This window comes from Tachyglossus aculeatus, unplaced genomic scaffold, assembly GCF_015852505.1.
Source record: "Tachyglossus aculeatus isolate mTacAcu1 unplaced genomic scaffold, mTacAcu1.pri scaffold_87_arrow_ctg1, whole genome shotgun sequence".
Lineage (NCBI taxonomy): Eukaryota > Metazoa > Chordata > Mammalia > Monotremata > Tachyglossidae > Tachyglossus > Tachyglossus aculeatus.
The window spans coordinates 1,272,943-1,284,831 of record NW_024045095.1 but is presented as its reverse complement, the minus strand read 5'-3'; the positions used below and the strand labels follow the sequence as shown (position 1 = coordinate 1,284,831).

At 41.0% G+C, this 11,889-nt stretch overlaps 1 non-coding gene across 1 annotated transcript; it reads right to left on the bottom strand.

Annotated features, from left to right (window-relative positions):
• Positions 1–10,643: 10,643 nt before the first annotated feature.
• Positions 10,644–10,781, bottom strand: LOC119924212. Its single transcript, XR_005449072.1, has one exon. It is a non-coding gene; the product is annotated as a small nucleolar RNA SNORA7 (small nucleolar RNA).
• Between the last annotated feature and the right edge of the window lie 1,108 nt (positions 10,782–11,889).

Sequence of the window (11,889 nt, the reverse complement as noted above, 5' to 3'; positions counted from 1 at the left end):
GTTCCTTGCATAAATAAATCAGGAAATCTTTGAAAAGTCAATATTCGTCTCAGAGCTTCCTTCACATCCTTGTTCCTCAGGCTGTAAATCAGAAGGTTCAGCATGGGGATCACCACCATGTAAAATACAGACACCACTTTCTTCTGATCCATTGAGTACTTGGAGTTCTGCTGCATATAAATAAATGTCAGAGTCCCATAGAACAGCATGACGGCAGTCAGATGAGAAGCGCAGGTGGAGAAAGCTTTGTGTCTCCCTTCAGTGAAGGGGATTCTCAGAATTGCAGAGAGAATACACAGATAGGAGATGGCTATGATGAGAATTGTGACCAAAATGAAGAGAATCGAAGTGATAGAATTCAAGATTTGAGCCACTCTGGGGTTAGAACAGGCAAGCTTTAGCAAAGGAAGCAGATCACAGTAGAAATGATTGATTTCATTCGGCCCACAGAAGGACAAACTAAACACTGAACTTTCAAAAATCATGGCGTTGAAACAGCTTCCTACATAGGAAGCCACAACCAGCTGGAAACGCACCTTGTTGGACATGATGAGCAGGTAGAGCAGAGGACTACAGATGGCAGAGTAACGATCAAAAGCCATCACTGCTAGTAAGAAGCACTCGTTGGTCCCAAAGGTTGCAGCCAGAGCAGACTGAACAGCACAGCCCCCAAGAGAAATGGTTCTCTTCCCCTTCAGGAGATTCTCCAGCATTTTTGGAGTGACTGACGATGAATAACACATGTCAGAGAGGGACAAGTGGCCGAGGAAATAGTACATAGCGGTGTGCAACGGGGGGCTGGCCTGAATTAACATGATTATGCCAAGGTTGCCCATTAAGGTGATCATGTAGATCACTAGAAAAAGTCCAAAAAGGATGGCTTGTAAGTTTTGTGCATCAGTGAATCCAAAGAGAATGAATTCTGTTACCAAAGTGCCATTTCCAGTCGCCATTAGAGTTTTCCCTTTCATCTGTTGTGAGTGGAGAATGGAGTTGCTGTCCTTCTGTAGTGGTAGCATGGCAAAGACTATTTAAAAAATGGGAAAGACCTTGGATCAAAATGATTAATAGTATAATGACTAGGTTCTCCATGACAGTAGCAACATACTTATTCAGAAGCGGCACAAAAATGACCTGCAGCTCCCTATCTTTGGTTAATCCTAACAGAAAGAATGTGAGAGTTATTGATGTCTGCCATTTAATCCAAAAGGGTCATCTGAGACCACGAGAAGCAGCATGGTTTATTGGAAAGACCACGGGCTTGGGAGTCAGAGGTCGTGGGTTCTAATCCCAGCTCTGCTACTTGTCAGTCACTTAACTTCTCTGTTCCTAAGTTTTCTCATCTGTATAATGTGGATGAAGAATGTGAGCCCCACATAGGACAACCTGATTACCTTGTATCTACCCCAGCATTAAGAACAGAGCCTGGCACATAGTAAGTGCTGAACAAATACCACCAATATTATAATTTTTATCTCCTAAAATAGAATTGAAGATGGAACAAGTCTTATCCACATGGAATCACCAGAATGATTAAAAAACTAAAACACAACGGAGAGACCCAAACAGTCCCACTCGATTGTCTGAAACATTTTGAAGAATCAAATTCTTTGGCAATCTAAAACCCTTACCATTCTTACACTCTGGCTTCTTTATTCTTAACCAACTAACTGTGCCAGAATTAGTGATTTTCTTTAGCCTAGGAAAGTTTAGAGGAATGTTTTTCAAAGTAGCTCAACTGAGGCGAGTGAAAATAAAATGTCCTGTCAAGATCTCTGAAATGCTGAAAATAATGTCCTGTTTGGAATTCAGGAAAATATTTGAAATGAAATACATTTTAAAAAACTTAATTTTGAAATATAAATTCATTTTTTCCTTGCATTTTCCATCCTATTCTCACCTAAGCTTACCTCTGTTTACCAGATTTCCTCCATCTTTGATAAAATGATGATGGAGTCTCTGATGGAGCCTCCCATCAAGAAAAACAGATGAATCTCGCTTTTCAGACTTCCAAATAATTGTTGGTGAATCCACTGATTATAGCAGTGAATGAGCAAGAAGCAGTATGAGAAGCACTGGTGCACCATTACTGAAACATATAAGTCATAAGTAGAACGTGAACAACACTGGTAAAGTAACTCTCACATGTTTGTGTAAGAACAGAGCTCCTAAGAACCTGCAGGTACACATCAAATTGATTCACAAAGGAAATAACTTCTTTATTTTCTACAACTAAAGTTAAAAACTATAACAGATATCCTGATAAAAATCTTGAACATGTAATCTCCTCAAGATGTTTGCTAAAGTCTCCCCTCTCTGCATAAGTGGTGAGCTTCCAATCATTTTCAGAGACATTGGTCAGAATTAGACAGAAAGGAATTGAATAAATTTCATACTCTTTGGAAGAAAGAAAGGACCCAAACTCCATTCAGATCAAACACTCATCATACCTGGGAGTACATAAACCACAAGTTGTTGAATCCTGCACACCACTAATCCTATTCATAGACGCCTTACCTATTCCCATGACTACCATGAAAGAAGAAGTCTGAGATGACCAAATGGAAAGGAAAATGTTACCCAATCACGAAAGTATTGTTATTATGGATTCTGAGAATGTCCTTGAGAATTAAAGAGATGTATTCATAGTCTACCAGGAGGCATTAGGGGACTAAAATCCCTAGATACTTTGATAGATTTTTTTTTTATCCTGGAAGCCACAGAGAATCATTAACGTGTTCTTATTAATTTGGGATTAAGTGTAATAAGAAAAACAAGAGGTAGATATGTGATAGGTATTGTTATTCCTGTGTTGTGGAGTCGAAAAATGAAGCAGAGTAGGTGTTTAGCACCTATTAGTTAGGCATGCTTCATTTTCTCACAACGTACCTTGAGTTTATTCTTGATTTTGCAATGCACCTCAGGTGCAGTGAGGCAGATCTTGAATTATCTTAAGTTAACCTGTCAGAGTTTCACTTTGTGCATTATCATCTTTCTCTTAGACCACTTTTTCTGTATGGTCCTGAGGGGCCTGGGGAGGTGTTCAGTGCAGGTGTTTCTATCCTTCCCCTCTGTGGATATTCATTTACCCTCCTCAATTCTTCCATCTTACTCTTTCCCTTGGGTTTTCCTCTAATCGTGATCCCCCTCACAGCGGTCTTTTGATCAGTCAATCAATCTATCTATCAATTATGTGTCTTGAGCGTTTGCTGTGTACTGAATACTGTAGTAAGTTTTGGGGAAAATACAAGTCAACAGAGTAGATAGATGAGGCCCCTGCTCTCTGCTCTCTCTTCTCACATTTTATTATGTTCAATTTCTTTTCCTCTGGTTAATTCATTAGAACCTTCAGAAAGATTAAAGTCAGAATAGTTGCCTAACTGAATAAAACTTCACCTACCTACCGTCTGAACCCAATTTTCTCTATATTATAAGCGATCCTACAGGGCGAACATTGCATCCTTCAAAGGTGGGGTGAGAGAAGGGTTGCAAAATTGTTATAATAAATCAATGGCATTTATTTAGCACCTAGGAAGTTCAAAGTGCCGTACCAAGAACTTGGAAAAGTATACAAGAAGATTACAATATTAGCTCTAAGCACGTAAGAACTGTGTTAGAACCTTGAGATGCGGGTAACATGTGCAATGAAGCAATCACATAATATGAATGAATTTTGGTGATTAAGGTGGTCCAGTTGGGTTGGAACTGTCCAGAGCAGATCCATGTAATCAAGAAGCAGCAGATGGTATAGCACCAATTAAATCCTCCAGGGTTATAAGCTGTTCTTTTTTTCCTCTAGGGAAGTGGCTTTTGAGAAAAGCACTCGGCCATTAAGCCCCTCTGCAGCTCAGCATGAAGGCTAGATGATGTTGGGAGGTTCCCTTCCTGGACTATAAAATTTCTCCACTGGTCTGTAAGCTCCTTGTGGGCAGGGAAAATATCTACCAATTCCTGTAGTATTGTTTTTTCTGAGGTGTTTAGTACAGTGCTCTGCACACAGTAACTGCTCAATAAATAGAGGAACAGAATGGCATAGTGGATAGAGCACAGGCCAGGGAGTCAGAAGGTCATGGATTCTAATCCCAGTGCCACCACCTATATGCTGTGTGACCTTGGGCAAGTCACTTCACTTCTCTGGGGCTCAGTTGCCTCATCTATAAAATAGGGATTAAGACTGTGAGGTTCATGTGGGACAGGGACTGTGCCCAACCTGATTACCTTGTATCTACCCCAGCACTTAAAACAATGCTTGATATATAATAAGCACTTGATGGATACCATTACCATTATTATCATTTAAGTACAATTGATTGATTTATATATTTTCAATCCCTCAATCAGTTGCATTTATTGAGTACTTACAGTGTGCAAAGCATTGTACTAAGCACTTAGACGAGTACAACTCAACCATATAACAGACACATTCGCTGCCAACAGTGAGGTTACATTCTAGATGGGGAGACAGACATTCATATAAATGAATAAATTACAGATACGTATATAAGTGCTGTGAGGGTTTGTGGGGGTGAATAAAAGGAGCAAGTCAGGGCAATGCAGAAGGGAGTGGGAGAAAAGCAAATGAGGGTCTAGCCAGGAAAGCTATTTTTGAAGAGATGTGCAGTCAGTAAGGATTGAGGGTGGGGAGATACATTGTCTGTTGGATATGAAGAGGGAGGGCATTCCAGGCTGGAGGCAGGACGTGAGCAAGAGGTCGGTGGCAAAATGGGCAAGATTGAGGTACAGTGAGTAAGTTGGTACTAGAGAAGCAAAGTGTACAGGTTGGAGAGTAGCAAGGTGAGGTAGAAGACGGCACAGTGATTGAATACTTGAAAGACTATGGTAAAGAGCTTCTATTTGATGCAGGGTGAATGGACAGTCACTGGAGGTTCTTGAGGAGTGAGGAAACATGGATTTGTAGAAAAATGATCTGGGCAGTGGAGTGAAGTATGAACAAGAATAGGGAGAGACAGGAGCCCGGGAGGACAGTGAGGAATCTGATGTAGTAATAAAGACGGGATAGGATAAGTGCTAAGATTAACGTGGTAACAGTTTGGATGGAGAGGAAAGTGTAGATTTTAGTGATGTTATGAAAGATTGATTGATTGGATTGCGAGGGTGTGGAGCAGCCTGGCCTAGTGGCTAGAACACGGACCTGGAAGTCAGAACAAAATGAGTTTTAATCCTGGCTCCTCCATTTGTCTGCTTTGTGATCTTGGGCAAGACACTTAACTTCTCTGTGCCTCAGTTACCTCATCCATAAAATGGAGGTTAAGAATGTGAGCCCCTGTGGGGCATGGATTGTGTTCATCCTGATTAACCTGTATCTACAAGAGAGCATATAGGACAGTCCCTGGCACATAGCAAACACAATAAAAAATAAAAAAGTAAAACCCATGGTGGAAACGAGATCTTGCTAATCTAGACTTCACTGAGGTTTTTGGCATATTGTTGGGTGGAGGGAAAAATATTTTTAGTCATTCAAAAGGCACAATGTATAAATAAATAATTATTTAAGTATATTTTATTAACAAATATCATTTAATACCAATACCAATAAAAATAGATGAAAAATACCTATTAGTAAAAAAATAAGATCTTTGACCGTTGTTACAGTTAAATCTTGTATATCTGGGTAGAAATTACATCAATGAAAATATAATATAAGTAGGTGTTTTAATTGTAATAAAACAGTATATCATATTTATTGTATAGCTAGTGTCTCACCAAAATATAAGCACATGGAAAGGGTGAGTAAGCCCCAAAGTTGGAGCTGGTTTGGGGAAGGAATCATGTCTACCATCTCTGTCTTTTAGTGCAGTGTTCTGCCCACAGTGAGTACTCAATAAATACTATTAATTGATTAGACAAAGGCACCAGAATCATGTTTCCCTCTTAAATGCTTCTTTCCTTCTAGATTCTTAGGGATTTTACTCTACATGTAGGTTAGCAATGACCCATTCGTGGCACTAGAATGTGCATGGCAAATATTACTTTGCTGTTCCAATAGGACAATACGTTATCAGAATATAACAATTTCAGAAGAAGACAGAGAGCAGAGCACAGGGCACAAACTGCAGGGAAAAAAATGCTGGCCACAGGTTTACTTATAAATACTCAAGTCCACCACGGATTTACAGTCTAGAGGTGGAGAGAGATATAGCAATACAAATAAATAAATTACAGATATGTACAAAAGTGCTGCGAGGCTGGGAGGGGTGAAGAACAAAGGGAGTAAGTCAGGGTGATACAGAAGGGAGTGGGAGAAGAGGAAAGAGGGCCTTAGTCTAGGAAGGCCTCTGCGAGGAGATGTGCCTTCAATAATCGCTTCATACAGTGCTCTTCACACAGTAAGTGCTCAAGAAATGCGATTGAATGAATAAGGCTTTGAAGAGTGGGGAGAGCAATTGGTTGCCAGATTTGAGAAGGGATGGCATTCCAGGTCAATGGAAGGATGTAGGCTAGGAATTGGAGGCAATGTAGATGAGATCGAGGCACAGTGAGAAGATTAGCATTAGTGGAACGAAGTGTCTGGACTGGGTTGTATATGGAGAGTAGTGAGGCTTATTGCATTTATTAGGTTTTGTCTTTTTCTCTCTGGTAATAGAACCTTCTCTCAACTTAGAGGCAGTGAGGTCCAGGTCTAGCACTTGATATAATGTCAGTTGACCTCCTCTTACTGGACAATACGTGAAATCTGATAAATAAATCCCTGCTTAGGGACCATACTTGTACTTGATGTGACATTCCTAGTGCCTCCCAAATCTTTTCTTCTTGACAATAATCCTGTCTCATTATTAACTTTCCTAATTTAGCTCTACTAAGATTGTTATTGCTCACTTTTCACAACATTGGTGTCTGCTTAGTAACATCCTAAGATTTTCACATATGAGGAGTTAAACCTATAGCTACGTTTATGGAAGTTTGGAATAAGTCTCTCTAAAGTCTTTCCATCTTAACTGAAATATAATTAGGTGATTCCTATCAACAATGTTTATACAGCCTAACAGGGAATTCCTTAGAGTAATTCTATAAGAAATGCTGTAAAGGCACCTCAAAAGAAATGTCATCTATCATTCCGCTGCTGATAAAGAGGATGTGATACCAAGAGCTATTATTTACGAATCCAGGTTTTTTCTAATGCTATCAACAATATTGCAGTACGTGCCAATGAAGTTTTGGAAGGGTAACTGGGAGTCTCTTTATATTGGGTAAGATCATTAATGCAGCAGGGAAATTGTGGGGAAATCACCTCTGAATTCAGATGTGGGGGATGGTGGGAATTATATTGGTATGCCAGAATACAGTGGATATACATTGGGGAAGATTTTAAGGAGTAATAGACTTACTGTTGAGCTGTGATTGATTTGAAGGAAAAAAGAGTCGGGGTTGGCTTCTAGACACCAGAGTTTTTTCAGTGCATGTAGGCCAACTTGGGAAAAGGTTCAGAAGAACAATTGGATAATGGGAAATTACAAATCTAAGCAAAATGAAATACAGAGATTAAACAGGAAGCATATTTTATGCACTGCATATTTGTCTTTATTCCTTATGCTGTTTTAATATTTTAGTGTTTCATTGCTTTCATTATGTACAGCTCCAGCTTTCTCCCCAGTACTTCTCCCTGGCTCTCCCAGCCCCACACGCTTATATCGATAGATTGTAAACCCCTCAAGGGAAAGTGTCTGTGTCTAACTTCCACCTGTATACTATTTCCCAGCGCTTAGTACAGTGGTGCACACCTATTAAGTGCTTAAAAATAATGTTACTGCTACTACTTCTAGAAGGCTAGGGTACAGCAAAAATGACAGAAAGAAAAAGGGAAGGAAAGAGTTCGAAACATGGAGTGACTGGGAGATTTTGCGGAATGCCTGAATTGGTTTGTAAAAGAATAGGTAGCAGGAAACTTGGAAGAAAAGTTCAGTGGAAAAAGTAACGTCAATTGGCAGAGAGGAGGTGAGTTGATCGAAAGATGGGAGACTCCTTGAGGTAAAAGGGGAGAGATTCAAGGATGAATAGGAAACAGTTGGTCAGTAAGGGAGAGAGTATAGTTAAGAAAGAGTGTAAGTGGCTATGCAGAGAACAAAGTCTAAAAATTTGGAGAATTACTTTAAAAACTATCCAGAGCTTTAATTTGTATCCAGTCTTGCTGAAGTTCAAATTTGACACATCAGGAATTGGCATGCAATGCTACTGTCATTGAAAAATAATGACAATAATGCAAAGTCTTTATAGATTAAAAATGAAAAAGCTATATTAAAAATAATGCTATTTGTTAAGCGCTTACTATGTACCTAGCACTGTTCTAAGAGCTGGGGTAGATACAAGATAATCATGATGTCCCATGTGGGGCTCACAGTCTTCATCCTTATTTTACAGATGAGGTAACTGAGGCAGAGAGGAGTTAAGTGACTTTCCCAAAGTCACACAGCTGATAAATTGTGGAGCCTGGACTAGAGCCCACGACCTCTGACTCCCAAGTCCGTGCTCTTTCCAGTAAGCCAAGTTGCAACAATTCCAAACATGTATTGAGCACAAGATGAAACCGTATTTCGTAGAAATTTGATTTGGAACAGCCTCTTTCTGGGTGCCCTATTGAGAAATGCCTCCTAGAAGAATGTGATACTAAGAAGGTGTGTTCCATGACATGGTTTAGGGAAAATTTCCAGATTTGGGTCACAAGAATTGGCCCCACCCTACTGAGATGTTTGTCTTATGCTGTCACATCATCTCCAACCCCTAGCAACTCCATGGTTAAGGTATCCTCTATCCCGGGTTGTCCCACCTCCATCTACAATCGTTCTGGTAGTTTATCCGTAGAGCTTTCTTAGTAAAAATATGGAAATTCATTCATTCATTCAATCATATTTATTGAGTGCTCACTGTGTGCAGAGCACTGTACTAAGCATTTGGGAAGTACAAATCGGCAACATATAGTGATGGTCCCTACCCAACAATGGGCTCACAGTCTAGAAGGGGGAGAGAGACAACAAAACAAAACAACTAGATAGGTGCAAATACCATCAGAATAAATAGAAGTAGAGTTACATATACATCATTAATAAAATAAATAGTGTAATAAATATGTACAAATATGCACAAGTGCTGTGAGGAGGGGAAGAAGGTATGACAGAGGGAGAGATGGGGCAATGGGGAGGGGAGGAGGAGGAGGAGGAGAGGAATAAGGGGAAGCTCAGTCTGGGAAGGCCTCCTGGAGAGGGTGAGCTCTCAGTAGGGCTTTGAAGGGAGGAAGAGAGCTAGTTTGGCAGATGAGGGCATTCCGGGCCAGAGGTAGGTCGTGGGTCAGAGGTTGATGGCAGGACAGGCGAGATAAAAGCACAATGAGGAGGCTAGCGGGAGAGGAGCAGAATGTGTGAGTTGGGCTTTAGAAGAAGAGAAGGGAGGTGAGGTAGGAGGGGGCAAGGTGATGGGGAGCTTTGAAGACAAAGGTGAGGAGTTTCTGCTTGATTTGAAGGTTGATAGGGAACCATTGGATATTTTTGAGGAGGGGAGTGACATGCCCAGAACGTTTCTGTACCAACATAATCCAGACAGCAGAGTGAAGTACAGACTGAAGCGGGGAGAGACAGGAGGATGGGAGATCAGAAAGGAGGCTGATGCAGTAATCCAATCGGATAGGATGAGAGATAGAGCCAGCAATGTAGCAGATTGGTTGGAAAAGAAAGGGTGCATATTGGCGATATTGGCGATGTTGTGCCGGAAGATTTTGTTGAAGGATTGGATGTGTTGGGTGAATGAGAGAGCAGAGTCAAGGATGACATAAAGGTTGCGGGCTTGTGAGGTGGGAAGGATGGTAGTGCTGTCTACAGTGATGGGAAAGTCAGGAAGTGGACAGGGTTTGGGAGGGAAGATAAGGAGCTCAGTCTTGGACATGTTGAGTTTTAGATTGAGATGTCCTGAAGGCAGAATGAGATGCGAGCGTGGAGGGAGGGAGACAGAACGAGGTGGAGATGTAGATTTGGGTGTCATCAGCGTAGAGATGATAGTTGAAGCCGTGGGAGTGAATGAGTTCACCAAGGGAGTGATTATAAATGGAGAACAGAAGGGGACCAAAAACTGACCATTGAGGAACCCCTACAGTAAGGGAATGGGAGGGGGAGGAGGAGTCCACGAAGGAAACTGAGACTGAACGTCCAAAGAGATAAGAGGAGAACCAGGAGAGGATGGAGTCTGTGAAGACAAGGTTAGATAGCGTGTTGAGGAGAAGGGGGTGGCCCACAGTGTCGAAGGCAGCTGAGACATAGAGAAGGGTTGGGATAGAGTAGGAGCCATTGGATTTGGCAAGAAGGAGGTCATTGGTGACCTTTGAGAGGACAGTTTTGGTGGAGTGTAGAGGACGGAAGCCTGATTGGAGGGGGTCTAGGAAAGAGTTGGAGTTGAGGAATTCGAGGCAGAGAGTATAGACAACTCATTTTAGGAGTTTGGAAAGGGAGGGTAGGAGGGAGATTGGGTGATAACTAGAAGGGGCAGTGGGGTCAAGAGAGGGTTTTTTAGGATGGGGGAGATGTGGGCATGTTTGGTAAATGGTAAATAGTTTACCAGTGCCTTCTGGGCAGTAAACCTGAGTCTCTTCCCTCAACTCTCTTCCATGCCACTGTTGCCCAGCACAGATCAGGTGAATTTTGACTTCTATCAGATTGCCTTCCACTCACTAGCCACTCCTCAAGCTAGGAATGGAATGGGTATGTCTCTGCTTGACTCTCCTTCCCATAGCCGAGACTGGTAGAGTACTGAAAACTCTCCAGGTGCAATTGTGAGAGGGCTTCTGAGATGCTAGCAAGCAAAATATAGCATAGTTTTGTTCAGAGACACCTAAGGTTTGGATTTGGGAACTGGCAGGTGAATAGACTAAGTAAGGCAATTGGTTGAATGGTCGTGGAGAAGCTTAGAGAAGCAATAAAGATTACCTCAAGGACGTGGGAGCAATTGATTTACTGGCTATCGACACTGGAGATAGGAATGACAATATGAATGTGTAATCTCATTTACTAGACATCCACCAGAGTTGACCTGAAGGCAAAGTGAGATGCAGAGCTGGATAAAAGATGTCAGTACCCATTATTCAAACAGATCTAATAGAATAAAATTCAAATTGATCACTCCATCAAAGGAATTTATCCAGAATTTATTCAAGCCTTAACACTATACTAAATGCTTGGAAGAGTTCAGCAGAAGCAAAACACACATTATTACCATCAAGGAGTTCCTTGTATTATAGGGAAGCCAGGCAGACAGACAAAAAGTGTTCACAAACAATGAAAGCAGAAGAAAACAGAATGATATGATCAGTAGATGAATGAATATGTCAAGATGAAACAACTGAATACATAATGAAGTATGTGATTAAATAATAATGAACATTTAATTCTGCTATTGTCCAAGTTTTCTTTACACCCTTTGGCTTGAATGTTACTAGGCAATTAAAGAATGATTAGGCCTGTCTAAGAACAGCTTGATAAGACGAATCAGGCTGTGAGCATACCTACAGAATGAGAAGAGCATGTGCCACAGCATGAGTTCTCAACACAGGATATAACTCTCACATTTAGAAGAAAACTGGTTGTAGACATCTGGGCTGAAGATGGATGCAAAATGCAAAAACCCTGTTTATTGTTATGAATGGACCAATGTGACTGATTCATATCTAGTGTGAAATTCTTGACTTTGAAAAGACCAGTTTTTTAAGGGAAATCAGCTTCCGCAGTGCATCTTTCAACTCTATGTTCCTCAGACTGCATAGATCACTGGGTTCATCATGGGGATCAATACCATGTAGCACATGGATGCCATTCTTTTCTGATCCATTGAGAAGCTGGAACTGGGCAGCAGATAAATAAACATCGTGTTACCATAAAATAAAGTGACTGTCAT